General features: G+C 37.4%; 1 long non-coding RNA gene across 1 annotated transcript; it reads right to left on the reverse strand.

The window, feature by feature from the left end:
- Window positions 1-3761: 3761 nt before the first annotated feature.
- On the reverse strand, window positions 3762-8982 carry LOC134760204 (uncharacterized). The gene is made up of 2 exons (XR_010137152.1): window positions 8683-8982; window positions 3762-5997 (listed from the first exon to the last, which is right to left on the reverse strand). It is a non-coding gene; the product is annotated as an uncharacterized LOC134760204 (long non-coding RNA).
- Window positions 8983-22502: the final 13520 nt, after the last annotated feature.

The raw sequence follows: 22502 nt of genomic DNA on the forward strand, positions 1-22502 counted from the left end.
TCTAATATATCTCAGCCTTCATCTTATATATTCTTGCTGATATTGTAGTTCTATATTGCTTGGATTCCTGGTCATACACCTCTTATGTCATACACCAGTTTCATCCTCTCTGAGTCACCTGTCTTCTATCAACTGTAGCTATAGCAACTAGCTCTTCATTAACATCTTGCCTTCCATCCTGGGACCTTCTTGGAGCCCTCACATATTCATGCTGGGAGAGCAGAGATATAACACTCTGCAGGGCAAAACTTTGCCCATTCCCACTGGTCAAACATTTACCCACTGGCTCCCCGTTGTTCCTCCACCCATGCAATATCCCTGGACACATTTCACGTGGCACTTTAGGAAAAGTCTTATGGGCTTCGGCTATCAGTCATGTGCTTATATTGGTCTTTCTCTCCTTTTCTGCTTCATTCCTTTTGTCACTCACTCTTGCTCTCTAGGATCATCCTTTCAATAAAATAGTAGCATCTGAGTCCCCTATCTTAAGTTCTTTAATAGGTAAAGCTTAGGTCCCTGAGATCTGAGATGAGGACTCTGGGATCAATGAGCCTAGGAAGATTAAAACCCTGGACGAGCAGACCTTGTTAAAGTCCCACTTCATAACTTCAGATGCACCTTGAAGTTCAGCCAGAACTGTGGTGAAGTTTCTATGTACAATGACAGCTTACCATTTCAGTACCTGTATCTCTTTGCTTCTCTGCCTGAAGGGTTTCTTTAGTACCTCTGAAGTTTGTTTAAACCCATGTGCAGAGCAGCCAGGAAATGCTGGTGCTAAATGCTCCTGGGATAACCTTCATCAATGAGAAATGGGAGTGGTTGGATAAACACAGAAGCTTTCCTGTACCTTGGGTGGACAATTAGGGCATATCCTACAAGGATGCCTAAAGCAGAATGGATACCTGGTTGATAAATACAGGGAAGAACAGGCTCAATAAGAGAGAATTTGTGGACCCAGAGTCTCTCATTTGTGGCTTAGAAGTCAATGTACTGGCAAGGACACATGCAGCTAGTCCTAAGAGTCTGTTTGAATGACTCCTTTAAGTTTCCTTTTATGTTGGTTCTCTTGGCTGTTTCATTCAATGATGTCCAAGAAATTTAAGGCAGGAAAGAGATGCATGAGATGCAGTAAACGTGCACCTGTGCGAAAGTGGGAGTAGCCCATACGGAAGTGGTATTAGGGGCTAGAATGAGAGGTGAGGCTGAAAGAATTCTAAAGGATCTGAAGTGATGTAGGAGAGGTGCTCCACGTAATAGGGATTTTCTTCCTAAGATATTTTGTAGAGTCCTAAACGAAGAGTTTGAGCTTTAGTGTGAGGAATTAAATTTGTTTAAAAATAAATTATTTTGGCTGGGCATGGTGGCTCATGCTTGTAATCCCAGCACTTTGGGAGGCTGAGGTGGGCAGATCACCTGAGGTCAGGAGTTCGAAACCAGTCTGACGAACATGATGAAACCCCATCTCTACTAAAAATACAAAAATTAGCTGGGCGTCGTGGCATCTGCCTGTAATCCCATCTATTAGGGAGACTGAGGCAGGAGAATCGCTTGAACCCAGGAGATGGAAGTTGCAGTGAGCTGAGATTGTGCCATTGCACTCCAGCCTGGGCAACAAGAGTGAAGCTCTGTCTGAAAAAAAAAATTATTTTGTGGAACAGTTTTAGAATTGTGGGAGATTTGTAGAGATATTACAAAGTGTTCTCATATATCTTGTACCCAGTTTCTCTTAATATATTACATGTGATAAGTATGGTATGTATGGTATAATTCATGAGCTAAAATTGATCTATTAATTAAAAGTATTACTTTATTCAGATTTTCATAGTTTTTAACCTAATGTTTTCCACTCTCCCCCTGCCCTAGATTCCATCAAGAATACCACATTACATTTTATTTCTGTGTGTTCTTAGATTTCTCTTGGCTAAAACAGTTTCTTAGAATTTTCTTGTTTTTGATGACCTTGACAGTTTTGAGGAGTACTGGTCAGATGTTTTATAGTGTGTCCTTTAATTGAGATATGTCTGATGTTTAGCTGATGATTAGACTGAGGTTAAGGAGTTTGGGGAGGAAGACAAGAGAGGTAAAGTGTCATTTTCATCACATCATATAAAAAGCATATACTATCAACATGACTTATTGATAGGGATAGGAGGCAGAGAAATTCTAGGCAGAAAAGAGTGGGCCCCTGGTGAAGCCCCATCCTCAAGACAAAAAACCTCAGACCATGGCCTGAAGTGAGAACTTACATCCCTGTTTTCCTGCTTAAGTGCTGCCTTTTCCACAACCACCCATGGACCAATGCTGCCCCACAATCCTGTGCCTATAAAAACCCCAGGCTCAGCTGGCAGAGAGAGGAGAAGCAGCTGGACGTTGAGATGACTAAGGGTGGATGTCAAAGAGAAGCACCTTGACTTCAGAGGGATAGCTTGACAACTTTGGAGAAGAATCTGGCTGGAGATGGCCAGACTTCAGGGGAACATTACCTTCCTGCCTCATCCCCTTTTCAGCTCCCTTTCCCACTGAGGGCCACCTCCATCAGCAAGAAAATTCCCCACATTTTCATCCTTCAATTTGTTCACACAACCTCATTTCTCCTGGGCGCCAGGCAAGAACTTGGGAACCATGAGTGCGGGTGCAAAAGGCTGTCACACTGACCCTTTCCCCTTACTGGCAGAAGGCAGCTGCCTTATGCAAAAAGGCAGAGGATCCACTGAGCTGTTAACATTTAAGCCATCCATGGATAGTAGAGCTAAAAGAGCACTATAACACTCCCTCTGGGGCTTCAGGGGTCGTGGGCACCACCCTTTCCCCCAGACACTGCTGCAGGGGCTACCCAGAGTTTGCTGCTGCCAGCACCCAAAAGTGCTTGTCCCAGTTCCTGCACCTGCTCACCTGCACGCTCCCTCCTGCCGAGGGGTGGAGCACAGCAGGTCCCAGTGAGTGGAGTTTACCTCTGTCAGTGCCAAAGTGGCTGGCTAATTCCTGTGCCTGTGCACTCCAGTTCCTGCTTCATTTGCTTGCATGTTCCCTCCCACAAGGAGTTGAGAGCTGCAGGCTGAGTAAATGAGGCACTTCCTTTGTGAGTTCCACAGTGGGGTCAGGGAAATATCCTGCTTCATTATCATTATTGATGTTGATCTTGATTACCTGGCTAAGATCTTGTTTATCAGGTTTCTCCACTGTAAAGTTACTATTTTCTCTCCTTTTAGACTCTGCCTTCAGGAAAATGGAATCTAAGATACATGCCTGTTTAGTGATTTTATCATGCAATCTGCTACTTCAAATTATAGCTGGTCTAATAAAAATTAATTTATAAATTTGTCTACTCAAATTACTACATATACTGTCCTCATTATTATAGATGAGATTGTTAAAGTCTAGAAAGATTGGTCAGCTTGTTTTAGGATATATCTAGTGAAGACAGTGTGGGAGAATGGAAAAGTAGAGTGTTCTGTCTCAGAGGCTAGAGCCTTTTCTTTTATATCATATGAGTAGAGCTAAGCCAGGAATTGAATATACAAGGAAATTGATCCTACTAGTCAGTAATAATTTTAAAAAATCCTCTTATAATCTTGTTTTTAGTGACATCCTTAACTGACTGGGATTTGTAGAAAACCAATATTCTAGCACATTCAATTTTGGAATTCCCAGAGATCAATTATTTGTTATGAGATGACATAAGACCTTGTTAGATTTCAGGGCTCTTTGGAATGTCATCACTATTAATATGTATGGACTAAACTGCACAATGGTTCAATCAGTTCATGTGTACTAATAATCTTTAATAAGTTTGTATTATAATACAGCCAACATTTTTACATTCAGAAAATAATTTTCCACACTATATGAAATTATAGAAATGTAGGATATGGATGTCTAGATCTTTCTAGTCTGCTAGTTTTGTGGCAAGGTATGCTGGGGGTACTGGTGAAAATGCTACCTAACCTACATGACTTTTTACTATAGATACGGAAGCTAGAGCTCTTAAGAAATAGGCCAAAAGGCTCCAATAAGCTAATAGCACTATGAAAGATTCATTATTACTAACTGTGCTAGCACCACAGGCTATATCATACTAAATGATATAATTCATAGATTCTTTTAGTTTAGATTCTAAAGGACTAAACGGGGATAAAGTGGCCTCACATTTCCTCATAGGTCGTCTTGTATCTTCCCATTCCAATCTTCACTGATATTATTGTGGCCGATGTCTCATACCTGGACATTATATACTTATTAATCTGTCTCACTCCCATATCTAAGTTATTCTATACTATGTTGTGTTAAATTTGATAAGACACTCCTTTTATCAATGATGTCATCTTCTTAAACCCTTGGTCTCTTGTTTTGGGGATAGAAGAGATGATCATCTGGTCCCAGCCTCTTCCTGCTTATACTCCACAAACAGTTATCACCAGGTAGCTGTATCCACCAGGTAGCTGTATTTATTTCTCAGAATACTCTTGAGTATTTTCAGCTTTGCCTTCACTTATAATATCACCCTACCTGCCTCTAAATGAATGCTATACATTTCCCACAGCCTTTCAAGGGTCCTACTTCTAAAGTCTTCCCTAAAATTGTCTGCAGTGATTTCCCTTTATTCTAAAACTAAATAAAAGTGGCCTCTACTACATATTTTACAATTCAATATTGCTAATAGCTAAGTAGGTCTATATTGATCTTTTGCCCCCACTACTCTGTACTAGTTAGGAAACATCTAACTTCATTACTATGGCATAGGCAAGCAATGTTTCTCCTTACCAGCTCTCCTTCAATTATGTACAGCTTTAAAAAGATCATGCCTGAACACCAATGAGTTCCTCAGAAGAAGACTGTTTTGAAGAATCACTGGCCAGGTACGGTGGCTCAAGCCTGTAATCCCAGCACTTTGGGAGGGCTAGGCGGGTGGATTATGAGGTCAGGAGATCGAGACCATCCTGGCTAACACGGTGAAACCCCATCTCTACTAAAAACACAAAAAATTAGTGAGGTGTGGTGGCGGGTGCCTGTGGTCCCAGCTACTTGGGAGGCTGAGGCAAGAGAATGGGGTGAACCTGGGAGGCAGAGCTTGCAGTGATTTGAGATAGCACCACTGCACTCCAGCCTGGGTGAAAGAGCGAGACTCTGTCTCAAAAGAAAATCACCTAATAATTTTCCATTTTGAATAGATATGCATGGATAATAATGAATATCTGTTGGTTTCATAAAAAGTACATATGAATATATAAATATTAATGTCCCAATCAGGATTAAGAGATAATTTCTTTTCAGTTAAGATTCACATATATTTCAGCTTGCATACAGACATGACATACTTGTCTCAGACTACAAGTTCAAATTTTTGGAAACTTGAAAATAAATTACTCTCAGATATATATTGAGCAGTGTGGTGAGTACTGTGATATGTTGCTCAGATCCTCCTCCAGTAATGAAAGACCAAGTTCTCAAGCTGTGGAGATTGCTGTGGGTGTAGAGTCCTCTGCTGTCAGCCTTCTTGAGGAATCCCACAGAGGCAGAGTCGTGGCTTATTCAAAGTCATGCCTCTTTCCTGGATAGACTGCAACCAATAAATTATTGTCCCAGGAATATAAAAAGGCCCAACCCTCTTGTTCCAGCTCTGGGCAGCTTCGCAGAATAATTTTATCTTTAGATCTTCCCACAGGGCTGGCTGAAATATTACACCCAGACGGCATTGCAGCTTGACTTCTCCTTCTACTTAATCCCAGTTGCTTCCCTTCCACACTTGAGGATCCCAAAAGTACCCCCTAATAAACCTTCTGTCTGCTAATTTCCATCTCAGAATCTGCTGCATGTTGGATTCCCAGAAAGGAATGCAATGAACGCTGCGATGTTACCGTTTTGCTTCAGTTATTACCTTCTCTTACAAAAATGCAACCCTCTTATCCTGTGAAGTAGGACACAGGGAGACAAAAGGGAGGCATAACCTGAATTTGAACCTAGGAATGCAGTGTGACCTGGAGAATACTAGATTTGAGCCTGTAAGATACAAATGAGAAATTAGTGCCCGTTAGGTTTCTGGTCACATAGTGGTAACATCCATGTCTCCCTTCCCCATTTGACAATTCTTAAGGAAGATTTATCCCCATTTTACAATTAACCAAGCCAATGTAAAGTTTCTAAATTCTTTGATAGAGAACTTATATGCCAAGGCTATAGCTGCTTACCTGACTAGCAGGGAAAAATGGGAAGTCTGACTTGCAGGGAAAAATGGGTCAATCATGTTCCTAGAAATTGATAGCCCTAGCAGACTTTGGGCTTGGAGAGCAAAGGCAGTATAGTAATATATGAAAAGTGTGTTCACAGAGTGGGGGGCCATCAGTCTAGATGGGGTTAAGTGCATTCTCTACTTCCCTTACTACCCCACTGTGCATGGTAAAGAGGAGAACTGATCTTTTGTCTTTTTGTATAGATAAATGGTTGAATTTGCTCAAAGTTCTGAAAAAGGACCCAGCAGGCATGTACAAAACAGAAGAAAGAGAACATGGAAAACATAACTTGACTTGTAAATTCATCCTAAACTAGCCCACTGAGGCTCTTGGGTTCTCAGAAGACTTGAACTCAGGAATGAAATGCTAACCCCACCCCTAACAAAACCTCACTTAAGTGACCAGAGATGAAAATAAGAAAAAATCCTGTATTAGCATTAGAAGGTAAAAAGAATACTACAACATCTAGTGCATTCCTTGAAGTTGTTGATACCACGTAACAAGTGAAATGAGAAAGAAGTCAAGAGTATCCACTGCCTTGTTGCAGATTAATATCAATAGGAATATACCTATAAAATAAGTATACCTCAAAATAATAATAGGAATATACCTATAAAATAATAAGTATACCTCAAAATAACAAGAGCCACTTATGAAAAACCCACAGTCAACATCATACTGAATGGGCAAAAACTGAAACCATTCCCTTTGAGAGCTGGAACAAGACAAAGATTTTCACTCTTACCACTCTTATTCAACATAGTACTGGAAGTCTTAGCCAGGGCAATCAGGCAAGAGAAATAAAAGACATCCAAATAGGAAAAGAAGAAATCAAACTATTCCTCTTTGTTGACAATATGATTCTATAACTATAAAACCCTAAAGACTGTGAAAAGTCTTCTGGAACTGAGAAATTAATTCAGTCAACTTTAGGGTACAGAATCAATGTTCAAAAACCACTAGCATTTTATACACCAATAACATTCTGAGAACCAAATAAAGAACACAATGTTATTTACAATAGCCACAAAGAAAATAAAGTACCTAGGAATTCATCTAAACAAGGAAGTGAAAGGTCTCTACAAGAAGACTATAAAACACTGTTGAAAGAAATGAGAGACAACACAAATAAATGGAGAAATATTTCATGCTCATGGATTGGAAGAATCAATATAGTTAAAATGGCTATATTTCCCAAAGCAATTTATAGAATTTATAGATTCAATGCTATTTCTAACAAAATACCAACATTATTTTTCACAAAATTAGAAAAATCTATTATAAAATTCATTTGGAACCAAGAAAGAGCCTAAATAGCCAAAGCAATCCTAGCATCGCAATGTCTGACTTTATACTATAAGGTTTTAATTATCAAAACAGTATGGTACTGATAAAAAACAACAGGCACATAGACCAGTGGAAATGAGTAAAGAACCCAGAAATAAACCCATACAGCTACAACTATGTGATCTTCAATAAAATCAACAAAAATAAGCAATGGCAAAAGGCTTCCCTATTCAATAAATGGTGCTGTGATAACTGGCTAGCCACATGCAGAAGAATGAAACTGGACCCTATCTTTCACCATACACAAAAATTAACTCCAGATGGATTAAAGACTTAAATGTAAGACCTCAAAAAATCCTAGAAGATGATCTAGGCAATATGTCTTTCAACATAGGCTTTGGCAAATAATTTATGGGTAGATCCCCAAAGGCAATTGCAACAAAAACAAAAATTTACAAGTGGAATCTAATTAAAGAGCTTCTGCACAGCAAAATAAATTACCAACACTGTAAACAGACAGCCTACAGAATTAGAGAAAATATTTGCCGATTATGTGTCTAGCAAAGGTCTAATATCCAACTCTACAAGGAACTTAAGCAAAAACTAATTAAAAAATGGGCAAAGGACATGAACAGACACTCCTCAAAAGAAGACTTAGAAGCAGCCAATAACATGAAAAAATGTCTAACATCAGTAATCATCAGATAAATGTAAGTCAAAATCACAATGAGATACCATCTCACACCAGTCAGAATGGTGATTATTAAAGCATTAAACAGCAACAGATGTTGGCAAGGCTGCAGAGAAAAGGGAATGCTTATAGACTGTTGGTAGGAATGTAATATAGTTCAGCAACTGTGGAAAGAAGTTTAGAGATTTCTCAAGGAACTTAAAATGGAATCACCATTTGACCCAGAAATCCCACTACTGAATATTTACCCAAAGAAAAATAGGTCATTATGTCAAAAAGACACATGCACTGATATGTTATCACCACACTATTCACAATAGCAAGGCCATGGAATCAACCTAAGTACACATCAATGTGGACTGGATAAAGAAAATGTGATGCATATACACTATGGTTGTATTAGAGTTCTCTAGAGCAACAGAACTAATAGGATAGACACATGCATGAAGGGGAGTTTATTAAGGAGTATTGACTCACACAATCACAAGGTGAAGTCCCACAATAGGCTGTCTGCAAGCTGAGGAGGAAGGAAGCCAGTCCAAGTCCCAAAACCTCAAAAGTAGGGAAGCTGACACTGCAGCCTTTAGTCTGTGGCCAAAGGCCCAATAGCCCCTGGCAAACCACTGGTGTAAGTCCAAGAGTCCAAAAGCTGAAAAACTTCCAGTCCGATGTTCGAGGGTAGGAAGCACTCAGCATGGGAGAAAGATGAAGGCCTGAAGACTCGGCAAGTCCACTCTTTCCACTTTCTTCCGCCTGCTTTATACTAGCCACACTAGCAGCTGATTAGATGGTGTCCACCCATATAGAGGATGGGTTTGCCTGTCTGTGGTCCACTGACTCAAATGTTAATCACCTTTGGCAACACCCTCACAGACATACCCAGGAACAATACTTTGCATCCTTCAATCAAGTTGACACTCAATATTAGTCATCAGAATGGTACATATACGCTATGCATCCGTAAGAGAGAACAAAGTCATGCCCTTTGCATGGATGGAGCTGGAGGCCATTATCCTATGCAAACTAATGCAAGAAGAGAAAACCAAATACCACATGTTTTCACTTACAAGTGGGAGCTAAATATTAAATACACATGATCATAAAGAGGAGAACAATAGACCCTGGGGATCACTATACAGGGGAGGTTGGGGGAGGCCATGAGCTGAAGAACCACCTATGGAGTATTATGCTTATGGCCTGAGTGACAGAATTGTTGGGACTCCAAGCTTCAATGTCATGCAATTTAGCCATGTAACAAGCCTGCACATGTACTCCTTAATGTATAATAACAAATTAAAAAAAATAGCAATGGCTACTTAGGGAAAGGGGAGCTCCATCTTTTAAGTTCAAAACAGTGATGGCTTTTCCTGGTATGGATGGGCACTTGGAAGGAGGAAAACTATGGATGTCCTTTGAGGGTTTAACAAATTGGATTAGGAAAACCAGTCACCCTTGACACAGAATCTTCAAATAGTGAAAGCCATGTAGTCAAAGACAGTTTGTACACTTGCTTCCCTCAGGCTGGAATGCTAATAGAAATGTCAACTAGTCTAATAGCACAGAAGAATGTGGGAAAGATTTAGAATGCTGGAACATGTCAGGACTTAGTCTTATTTCATCCAGGAAGATTCAGGTCACCTATTTATTATACAAAATTAGACTTTTCTCAGGGTTCTTTTCTTATGCCTCCCTTAACCCTTAAAATCTTTTTTAAAAATAAGAGCTGTGGTTAACAAATGGTTTTATTGATTGATTTAGGCTTTAGCAAGCAAAAGTTAGATTCAGCGAAGATAAGGAGATGTGAAAAGAGACATTCTCCCAAAAGAAAGCACTAGTTTGAGAATAAAGCACTCTAACTCATTTACTCACTCAACTTATTGAAGGCCTTCCCAGGGAGATGAGGAATGTCTGCCTAGGCTAGATTAAATCTCCTCTGTGTCTTCCCATAGTGTTCCATGCGTCCTTTAATATCACTCATATCTCTCATTTCTGTAGTTAGTAATTGTTCCTCATTTTACTTAATAGACACTAAAAACCATTAAGTCAGGAACTATATAATGTCTCTCTAGTCTGGAACATAGATGGCATATACCTGGTGCCACTTTAAACATTTGAAACATCTATTTTCTATGATTCTTATTCAATATTACACTTTTGAGAAAACATGAGCTTTATGCCACAGTAAGAGAAGGAATATCGTTTATAAAATGGCTAAATTTAGGGGAGAAGAAAATAAACCTGTACATTTAAAAAATTGGCAGAAATAATAAAGTAGAATGAACATGAAGGCCATTCTCGGAAAGCTCTTTAAGATTGAAGAGACTGATGAAGGGACAGATGATAGGAAACCTGAATTAAGTTGGAGACTAACATGGCTCAAATCTTAAGATAGTTACATATTAAAGAGGCACAATTCTAGAAGCAAAAGCAATGAATTTTATTCTTTGTAATTACTCTTCTCTTGAAATACCTTAAGTGGAAAGCCATCGTCCATACTGAAATCTGCTTCCTCCAGCTGTCCATCTCTCTGGCTCCTTTCTCTATTTCCTTCTGTTCACTGCCAGGGCTTTTATTCCCCTTCCCTCTGTCTTTGGTCTGCAAATTTTTTTTGGAGTAGGGGGAAAGGCCTAGTTAATCTCTACAAATAAATAATAAACATCTCTCTAAACTGCCTCTCCCCACTCCCCTCTTTAGGGAAACATGTACAGGATTCTTCTTGGTGGCTTGGGGAAAGAGGAAAAAAGGGAGTCTTACTCCCAGGCTCTTAATTTTTATGCTGTCATAGAGTAAGGTATGTCTGTTTGCTTATTACTTCTATTCCCTTATTATGATATCTTCTGGAACATTTGTTGTGTCCCTCATGTCTATATTTCATCCAGATTTCTCTCCTTTATTATCATTTATTTGCCATGTATGTAAGAAGTGAGTAGTTAAGAACCAGGCAAAGCTCTTCTGTCAGTCCACAAATCCTTTCAATATTCTTGTCTCCATGATGCTGTTTCATGGGTTTCTGCAGCTGTGGCACATGGCTTGCAGCTAGGCATAGAAAGCAGCAGCTTTTCTGTCTAGTTCCAGCAGGGATTGATCAGGCTCCTGAGATGAGCTTATGGATAGCCAAGAAGGCGATGTGTCTAACTGATGTGTCTACCTGTTTACTTTTAAAACCCCGAGGAGGAACCAGTGCATCTGAGACGAGGCTGAGTCCCGCTGTCCTATAGCATTGGGAAAAGGGGTATATCATAGGATGAATTGATCTCACTTCAGAACCTGTCACCAAAACACCTCTAGACTCCTGCAAAATTATACCACAGAATACTCTAGAAATCTAAATTCCTAGGTCTTGTAGTTTCCAAACACCCTTGTGGGCAGCACTGATGGAGTCTGCTGTATATGGGTGATCGGTCTCTCCAGGTGGCCACAGGGCTTATGGCTTTACGTGTGGGTTATTCATGTATGTATCCTTCGAAATAGTGGATGGAAAGAGTCAAACTGGACTGTTGGTCTTATTCCAGTAGTCTTAGATAAACAACTTTTCCTCCCCCTGGGCTGGCATTGAAATTAAAACATGGTTCATCTGTCCTATGACATCTTCTTCTATTCAACTGGATTACAAAAATCTGAAACTAATTAGTTTACTATTGCTATTTTCATAAAGCAGAAACCAGTCTGAGATTCATTTCCACTCCTTCTCATCTGGCCTTCAGGATCAATTTCGAGGGGGTCCGTATTTTTCAGTGAACTCACTACCTTATTTGGACCTCAGAATATTAAGTCATACTCTTTGTGTATATAGATGTCATATTGGAGACTGACTTCTAGAGTGCTGCCACAATGTTACAACACTTAAGGAATTGACTTCTCAAACATGGCTTGGAAGGCAGTATTCTTTTAAACACTGGACGGCCTGGCATAGCAAAAGTTCATAGACCTCGAAGTCATGCCAGGCCCAATTTTTTTAACCACTGTACTGAAGTATGATTGACATGGAAAAAATTTACTTATTTAATATATACAAATGCTTATTTAATGATGGATTTTGGAATAAATTTTATTGATGGTGAAACTGTCACTATGATCAAGGCCATAGATCTGTTACCCCAAAGTTTCGTCCTGACCCCATTATTATTATTTTGAGGGTTAAGTGTGTGGGTTTGGTATGAACACTTAACATAAGAGCTACCTTTTTAGAAAATTTTAAGTATGCGATACAGTATTGTTAGCTATAGACACCATGCTATATAGTAGGTCTCCAGAATGTATTTATCTTGCATAATTAAAACTTTGTATTCTTTGACAATCACCTCCATATCTTTTTCTCCCCCAGTCATTGGCAATCACCATTCATTCTGTACCTCTATGAGTTTAGCTATTTTAGATTTCACATATGGTATTTGTCTTTCTGTATCAGGCTTATTTCACTGAGCATTATGTCCTCCAGATGCATCCATATTGAGGCAAATGGCAAGATTTCTTTCTTTTTAAAGTCTGGGTAACATTCCATTATATACGTATTTACTTTTATATGTTAACCTGACTGGGTGGTTAAGGAATACGCAGAGAGCTGGTAAAATACTATTTCTGGGTGTGTGTTTGAGGATGTTTTTGCTGTGTCTGTGATTAGCATTTGAATCAGTAGACTGAGTTAAAAGGGTCTGCCCTTACCAATGGAGGCAGGCATCATCCAATAAAGAAAGGCAGATTTGCTCTCTTTTCTGGAGCTGGGACATTCATTTTCTCTTAAAGCTCCCATGGTTCTCAGGCCTTCAGACTCCATGAGTTATACCAATGTCTCCTTTTGGCTTTGAACTGAGAGTTACACCACCGGCTCTCAGCCCTTTGAACATGAACTGATCTATACCACTGGCTTTCCTGGTTCTGCCCCTTGCAGATGACATAGCAAGGGATTTCTTGACTTCTAAAACTGTGTGGGCCAATTCCCACAATAAATTATCTCTTATATCTGTATATAGTCTATTCTGTTTCTTGGGAGAACCCTGACTAATGTACACATTTTCTTTATCCATTCATCTGCGGATTAATATTTAGGTTGTTTCCATATCTTGGCTATTGTGAATAATGCTGCAATCAACAAGGGACTGCAGGTATCACTTTGCCTCTTTGAGATCCTGATCTTACTTCATTTGGATCAATACACAGAAGTGGAACTGATGGATCATAGGGTTGTTCTGTTTTTAGTTTTTTGAGGAACCTCCATACTGTTTTCATAGTAGCTATACTAATTTACATTCCCACCAACAGTGTACAAAGATTCCTTTTTCTCCACATCTTTGCCAACATTTGTCTTTTGTTTTTTGATAATAGCCATCTCAACAGGTATGAGCTGATACCTCCATTGTGGTTTCAGTTTGCAATTCTCTGATGATTAGAGATGTTGAACTTTTTTTTTTCTCATATATCTGTTGGCTGTTTATATGTCTCCTTAGAAAAAATGTCTATTCACTTTTTTTGTCCTCATTTAAAATTGGGTTATTTTATTTTGTTTTTTGCCATTGAGTTACAGAATTTCCATATTTTTTGGATATTAACACCTTATAAAATGTATGGTTTGTCAATATTTTCTTTCATTCTGTCGATATTCCCTTTATTAATTGTTTCCTTTGTTGTGAAGAAGCTTCTGGTTGGATGCAATTCGTTTCTCTTTTTTTACTTTTGTTGCCTGTGCTTTTGGAGTCGTATTAAAAAAACCATTGCCCAGACCAATGTCAAGAAACTTTCCTTCTATGTTTTTTTCTATTAGTTTCACAGTTTTAGGTCTTAAAGTTTTTAACCTATTTTGAGTTGATTTTTGTATATAGTATAAGATAAATGTCCAACTTTATTCATCTGGGTGCAGATATCCAGCTTCCCTAACATCATTTATTGAAAAAACTATTAATTTCCCATTGTGTGTTCTTGGCACTTTTGTTGAAGATCAATTGACTGTAAATGTGTGAATTGATTTCTGTGCTGTCTATTCTGTTCCGTTGGTTCATATGTCTGGTTCTATGCAAATACCATAGAGTTTTGATTACTAGAGCTTTGTAGTATATTTTGAAATTAGATAGTATAATGTTTCCAGCTTTCTTTTCTTGCTCAAAATGGCCTTAGCTATTCTGGGATCTTCTGAGGTTCCCTATGAATTTTAGGATTCTTTTTTTCTATCCTTTTTCTAAGGGTTGCATTCAATCTGTAGATCACTTTGGATTGTATGAACACTGTAACAATAATAATTCTTGAAATCAATGAACACTGTCTAGCTTTCTATTTATTTCTCTCTCCTTTAATTAAAAAAAAACTCAAATACTTTTCAGTACACAGATCTTTCACCACCTTGGCTAAATTTGTTCCTATATATTTTTTATGATATTGGAAATGAGGTTGTTTTCTTAACTTGTTTTTTGAATAGTTTATGGTTATTATATACAAATGCTACTAATCTTTTATGTTGATTTTTATCTTGCATCTTTATTTGGTTTTGTTGTTGTTGCTCTAACAGTTTTTGATGAAGTCTTTAAAGTTTTCTATATGTAAGGTCATGTCATCTGCAAACAGAGACTATTGAATTCTTTCTTTCTAATTTGGATGACTTTTATTTTTCTTGCCTAACTGCCCTGGCTAGTACTTTTAGTACTATGTTGAACATAAGTGGTGAGTAGACATATTTGTCTTATTTTTGATCTTAGGGGGAAAGCTTTTAGCATTTCACTGTTGAATACGATGTAAGTTGTAGGCTTATCATATATGGCCTTTATTATGTTGAGGTATATTCCATCATTACTGGATTTGTTGAGCATTTGCCATGACAGGATATTGGATTTTGTCAAACACTTTTCCTGCATCTATTGAGATGATCATATAATTTTTATCCTTCATTCTCTTAATGTATTACATTTTTTGATTTATGTACAGTCATACATTGTTTTACTATGCTTTGCTTTATTGCAGTTTACTGATTTTTTTCTTTTCCTTTTTCTTTTTTTGCAGATTGAAGGTTTGTGGAGATCTTGCATCAAGCAAGTCTATTAGCACCATTTTTTCTAATAGTATGTGCTCACTTTGTGTCTCTCAGTCATATTTTGGGAATTTTCATAATATTTCAAACTTTTTCATTATTATTACATCTGTTATCAGTGATCAATGATCTTGATATTACTATTATAATAGTTTTGATGTGGAATGAATCACACTCATAATGCTCATATAAGAGAGCAAACTTAATTGGTAAGTGTTGTATGTGTTCTAAATGTTACACTGACCAGGTGTTCCCCTGTCTCTCTTCTCTTTATTCCCTGAGACACAAAAATATTGAAATTGGTCTAATTAAAAACCTTACAGTGGCCTCTAAGTGTTCAAGTGAAAGGAAGAGTTGTACATCTTTCACTTTAATTTAAAAGCTAGAAATGATTAAGCTTAGTGCAGAAGGCATGTTGAAAGCCAATACAGGCCAAAAGCTAGGTCTCTTGTTTCAAACAGTTAGCTAAGTATTGAATGCAAAGGAAAATTTCTTGAAAGAAATTAAAATTTACTTTTAATTTTAATTAATTTAAAAATTTTTAATTTTTTAAATTTTAATTTTTTAAATTTTTATTTTTTAAATTAAATTAAATTTAATTTAAAAAAGTAAATTTCAATTTCTTTCATGTGCAAAGCAGTGTGGTGATTCCTCAAAGAAGTTAAAATATAATTCCCATTCAACCCAGTAATCCTATTATTGCGTATATACTCAAAAGAATATAAATCACTCTATCATAAAGACACATGCATATGTGTGTTTATTACAGCATGGTTCACATTAGCAAAGACATGGAATCAACTTAAATTCTCATCCATGGTAGACTAGATAAAGAAAATGTGCATATACATCACAAAATACTATGCAGCCATAAAAAAGAATGAGATAATGTCCTTTGCAGCAACATGGATGGAGCTGGAGGCCATTATCCTAAGTAAGCTAATGCAGGAACAGAAAACCAAATACTGCATATTCTCACTTAACAGTGGGAGCTAACCAACGAGAACACATGGACACAAAGAAGGAAACAACAGACACTGGGAGCTACCTCAGGATGGAGGGTGGGAGGAGGGATAAGATCAGAAAAAATACCTGTTGGGTACTATGCTTATTACCAGGGTGATGAAATAATCTATACACCAAACATTCATGATACAAGTTGATCTATATAACAAAAGTGCACATGTACCCCTGAACCTGAAAGTTATAATAAAGAAATTGAAAGTGCTCCTCCAGTGAATACATGAATAAAAAGGAAGTAAAACAGCATTATTGCTGATATGAAAAAAGTTTTAATGATTTGGATAGAACAAACCATTAAGAAAAAACCTAATCCACAGCAAAGCTGTAACTGTCTTTCTTTTTTTAATTAAAAAAAATATTTTAGATTCAGGGGACACATGTGCAGGGTTTTTTAATGGATATATTGCATAATGGTGAGGTTTGCAATTCTAGATACCCATCACCTAAATAGTGAACATAGTACCCAATGGAACAATAAAGCCTAGATGACGGCTCATCTGTTTACAGCATGGTGTACTGAATATTTTAAGCCCAATGTTGAGATTTACTGTTCAGAAAAAAGATACCTTTCAAAATATTACTACTCATTGGTAATGTAACTAGTCAGCCAAGAACTCTGCTTGAGATGTACAAAAAGATTAATGTTTTCATACTGGCTAACACAACATCCATTCTTCATTCCATGAATCAAGGATTAATTTTGACATCCAAGTCTTGTTATTTAAGAGATACATTCCTTAAGGCTATAACTGGCATAGATAGTGATATTTCTGATCAATCTGGGCAAAGTAAATTAAAAACCTTTTGGAAAGGATTCACTATTCTAGGTGCTATTAAAAATGTTTGTGACCAGGCACAGTGGCTCATTCCTGCAATTTGAGCATTTTGGGAGGCCAAGGTGGGAAGACCACTTGAGTCCAGAAGTTTGAGACCAACTTAGGTAACATAGTGGGACTCCATCTCTACAAAAAATTAAAAAATAGGCCAGGCATGTGGCTCATGCCTGTAATCCCAGCACTTTGGGAGGCCAAGGTGGGAGGATCACTTGGGCTCAGGAGTTTGAGAACAGCCTGGCCAACATGGTGAAACCCTGTATCTACTAAAAATACAAAAATTAGCCAGGCTTGGTGGCATGCACTTGTAGTCTCAACTACTGGGGAGGATGAGGCATGAGAATTGTTTAAACCCAGGTAAAGGAGGTCGCAGTGAGCCAAGATTGCACCACTGTATTCCAGTCTGGGTGACAGAGCGAGACTTCATCTCAAAAAAAAAAAAAAAAAAAAAAAAATTAAAAAAAACTAGTTGGGTGTGGTGGTGTGTGCCTGTAGACCCAGCTACTTGGGAGGCTGAGGTGGGAGGTTGATTTGAGTCTGGGAAGTTGAAACTACAGAGAGCTGTGTTTATGCCATTGCACTGCAGCCTGGGTGACAGAGTGAGACAGTCTCAGAAAAAAAAAAAGACATTCATGATTCATGGAAGGAGGTCAAAATATCAACATGAACAAGAAGTTGACTCCAACTCTCATGGAATACTTTGAGGGGTTTAAGTCTTCAGTGGAGGGAGTGACTGGTGATGTGGTGGAAATAGCAAGAAAACTAAAATTACAAGTGGAGCCTGAAGCTATTACTGGGTTGTTGTAATCTAATGATAAAACTTGAAAAGATGAGGAGTTGAATGAACAAAGTGGTTTTTTGAAATGGAATTTACTCTTGGTGAAGATGATGTGTACAGTCTTTAAATGACAAGAAATAATTTGGGATATTACCTAAACTTAGTTGATATAGCAGTAGTGGTGTTTGAGAGGGCCAACCCCAATTTTGAAAGAAATTCTTCTATGGGTAAAATATTAATATTATCAAATAGCATTGCAAGCCACAGAGAAATCTCACAGATGAAAGAGTCAATCACTGTGGCAAGCTTTATTGTTGTTCTATTTTAAGAAGTTGCTACAGGGCTGGGTATGGTGGCTCAGGCCTGTAATCCCAACACTTTGAGAAACTGAGGAAGGAAGATCACTTGAAGCCAGGAGTTTTAGACCAGCCTGGTCATTGTAGGGAGCCCCATCTCTATGAAAATAATTTTTAAAAAATCAGGGCATGGTGGCACGCTCCTGCAGTTCCAGCTACTTGGCAGGCCGAGGTGGGAGGATTACTTGAGCCCAAGAGTTTGAGGTTACAGTGAGCTATGATCATGCCACTATCCTCCAGCCTGAGTAACAGAGCAAGACCCTCTCTATCTCTAAAGAATTAAAACAGGAATATTGCTACAGTCACCCCAATTTTCAGCAACCGTTGTTCTGATTAGTCAGCATCCATTAACATTGAGGCAAGACCCTCCACCAGCAAAATATTGTGACTCACCGAAGGCTCAGATGGTTGTTAGCATTTTTTAGCAATAAAGCATTTTTTAAAAGGTATGCACATTTTAAAAATATGTTGCTATTACACACTTAAGACCACAGTATAGTGTAAATATAACTTTTATATGCACTGGAAAACCAAAAAATTTGTGTGACTCACTTTATTGTGATATTTGCTTTATCATTGTGGTCTGAACCTGCAACATCTCTGAGGTATGCCTGTACATTGAATCATGCTTATGTTGCAAGGACAAGTCCCACTTGATCATGGTGTATGCCTCCTTGAATGTACTGTTGAATTTGATTTCTAGTATCTTGTTGAGAATTTTTTCATCCATATCCATCAGTGTTAATTTTTTTGTATTGTCCTTGTCTAGGTTTTGTATCAGAATCATGCTGGCCTTATAAAATTAATTTGAATTTTTTACCTCCTCTTAATTTTTTTTTGTATGAGTTTGAGAAGGATTGGCATTACATCTTTCTTTAATATTTGGTATAATTTACCTGTGTAGCCCTCAGGCCCTGGAATTTTATTTATTGAGAGGCTTTTGATTGCTGATTGAATTTTTTTATTAGTTATTGGTCTGTTCAGATTTTCTATTTCTTTATGAGATCTTGGTAGGTTGTATGTTCCTAGGAAGTTATCCATTTCCTCTAGGTTATCCAATTTGTTGACATACAATTGTTCATAGTAGTCTCTTTGATCCTTTGTATTTCTGTGATGTCATTCGTAATGTCCCCTCTTTTATTTACAGTTTCACTTATTTGAATCTTTTCTCCTTTTTCTTAGTCTTGTTAAAAATTGTCAACTTCATCTTTTTTAAAAATCCCAGTCTTATTTTCATTTATTATTTCTATTGTTTTTTCTAGTCTCTTTATTTCATTTATTTCTCCCATTTTCTTTTTTATATTTTAGAATTTTATTTTAATGTCATGAAATGCTAGTATTAATAAGATATAGCGTAAGAATGTTCACACAATTTTAAAACAAGCAAGGTATATTTAATACTTTTTTCAATAATGTGAAAAGTATTTACTGGAAATGCATCTTATTTTTTTTTTTCAACTTTTATTTTAGGTTCAAGGGGTAGATATGTGGGTTTGTTATATGGGTAAATCATGTGTTGCAGGGGTTTGGTATACACATTATTTTGTCACCCAGGTAATAAGTATAGTACCCAACAGGTAGTTTTTTGATTCTCATCCTCCTCTCACCCTCCACCCTCAAATAGGCCCTGGCGCCTATTGTTCACTTCTGTACGTCTATGTGTACTATGTTTAGCTCCCGTTTGTAAATGAGAACATGTAGTATTTGGTTTTCTGTTCCTGTGTTAATTTGCTTTGGATAATGGCCTCCAGCTCCACCAGTGTTGCTGCAAAGAATATGATCTCATTCTTTTTTACAGCTGTGTAGTAGTCTTTATCCAGAATACTGGATGTATATGTGTCACATTTTCTTTATCCAGTTCACCACTGATGGGCATTTAGGTTTCTTTTATGTCTTTGCTACTGTGAGTAGTGCTGTGATGAACATACATGTACACGTGTCTCTATGGTAGAATGACTTATATTCCTTTGGGTATATACCCAGTGATGAGATTGCTGGGTCAAATCATAGTTTTGTTTTAAGCTCTTTGAGAAATCTCCACACTGTTTTCTTTAGGGACTGAACTGGTTTACATTCCCACCAGCAGTGTATAAGCATTCCTTTTTCTCTGAAACCTCACTAGCATGGGTTATTTTTTTATTTTTTAATAATAGCCCTTCTGACTGGTATGAAATGGTATCTCATTGTGGTTTTAATTTGCATTTCCCTAATGATTACTGACATTGAACATTTTTTCATATGCTCAGTGGCTGTACATATGTCTTGAGAAGTGTTTGTTCATGTCCTTTGCCCATTTTTTAATGGGGTGTTTTAGTTTTTGCTTGTTGATTTGTTTAAATTCCTTATAGATTCTAGATATGAGACTTTTGCTACATATGTACTTTGCAAATATTTTCTCCCATTCTGTAGGTTGTCTATTTAGTCTGTTGATAGTTTCTTTTGCTGTGCACAAGGTCTTTAGTTTAATTAGGTCCCACTTGTCAACTTTTGTTTTTGTTGCAATTGCTTTTGGTGTATTTGTCAGGAAATCTTTGCCAGGCCTTATACTGAATGGCATTTCCTATGTTATTTTCTAGAGGTTTTCATAGTTTTAGGTTTTACATTTAAGTATTTAATCCATTTTGAGTTGATTTTTATATTGTGGTGAAAGGTAAATGTCCAGTTTCAATCTTTTGCATATGGTTAGCCAGTTATCCCAGCACTATTTATTGAATAGGGAGTCCTTTCACCATTGCTTTTTTTTTGACTTTGTTGAAGATCAGATGGTTGTAGGTGTGTGGGTTTATTTCTGGGTTCTTTAACCTGTTCCATTAGTCTATGTGTCTGTTTTTGTACCAGTATCATGCTGTTTTGGCTATTGTAGCCTTATGGTATAGTTGAATTGGATCATGTGATAACTCTGGGTCCATTCTTTTTGCTTAGGATGGCTTTAGCTATTTGGGCTTTATTTTTTTGGTTCCACATAAATTGTGGTATAGTTTTTTATAATTCTGTGGAGACTGTCATTGGTAGTTTGATAGGAATATCATTGAATCTGTAAATTGCTTTTGGTAGTATGGCCATTTTAATATTGATTCATGTTAACCATGAGCATAGAATATTTTTCCATTTGTTTGTGTCATCTCTGACTTATTTCAGCAGTGTTTTCTCATCTTACTGTAGAGACCTTTCACCTCCCTGGTTAGCTGTATCCCTAGGTATTTTAATTTTTTTGTGAATATTTTGAATGCCATTGTGTTCTTGACTTGGCTGTCAGCTTGGATGTAAAATGCTACTGATTTTTTACATTGATTTTGTGTCCTGAAACTTTGCTGAAGTTGTTTATCAGATCTAGGAGTTTTTGGGCAAAGATTCTATGCCACTCCATCTCTTTTAAGTGGGGTGTTCAGCCCATTTATATTCAAGATTAATATGGATATCTGTGGATTTAGTCCTGTCATCATATTGTTAGCTAGTTATTATGCAGACTTGATTGTGTAGCTGCTTTACATTGTTAATGGTTATGTATTTAAGTGTGTTTTTGTGGTGGCTGGTAATGCTCTTTCTTTTGTATGTTTAGCACTCCCTTAAGGACTTCTTATAAGGCAAGTCTAGTGGTCACAAATTCCCTTAGCATTTGCTTGTCCGAAAAGGATCTGACTTCTCCTTCACTTATCAAGCTTAGTTTGGCTGAATGTGAAATTCCTGGTTGGAGTTTTTCTTTCTTTTCCTTTTTTTTTTTTTTTTTTTTAAGATTGCTGAATATAGGCCCCCAATCTCTTCTAGCATGCAAGGTTTCTTTTGAAAGGTTTGTTGTTAGCCTGATGGGATTTTCTTTGTAGGCGACTTGCCCCTTCCCTGTACCTGCCTTTAATAGCTTTTGTTTCATGTTGTCCTTGGAAAATCTGATGACTGTGTATCAGGGAAAGTTGTCTTGTATAGTATTTCATAGAGGTTCTCTGCATTTCCTGAATTTGAATGTCAATCTTTCTTGTGAGGTAGAGGAGATTTTCCTGTACAGTATCTTCAAATATGACTTCCAAGTTGCTTTCTCTTTCTGGGACAGAAATAAGTCATATGTTTGGTCTCTACATAATCCCATATTTCTCAGAAGTTATAGTTCCTTTCTTTTCTTTTCTTTTTTTTACTTTTGTCTGACTGAGTTGATTTGAAGAACCTGTTTTCAAGCTTTGAGATTCTTTTGTCAGCTTGGTCTTCTCTGCTGTTAATACTTCTGATTGTATTATGAAATTCTTGTTGTGTGTTTTTCAGCTCTATGAATTTGGTTCGGTTCTTTTTTAAAATAGCAATTTCTT

Source organism: Pongo abelii, chromosome 16 (assembly GCF_028885655.2).
Source record: "Pongo abelii isolate AG06213 chromosome 16, NHGRI_mPonAbe1-v2.0_pri, whole genome shotgun sequence".
NCBI lineage: Eukaryota > Metazoa > Chordata > Mammalia > Primates > Hominidae > Pongo > Pongo abelii.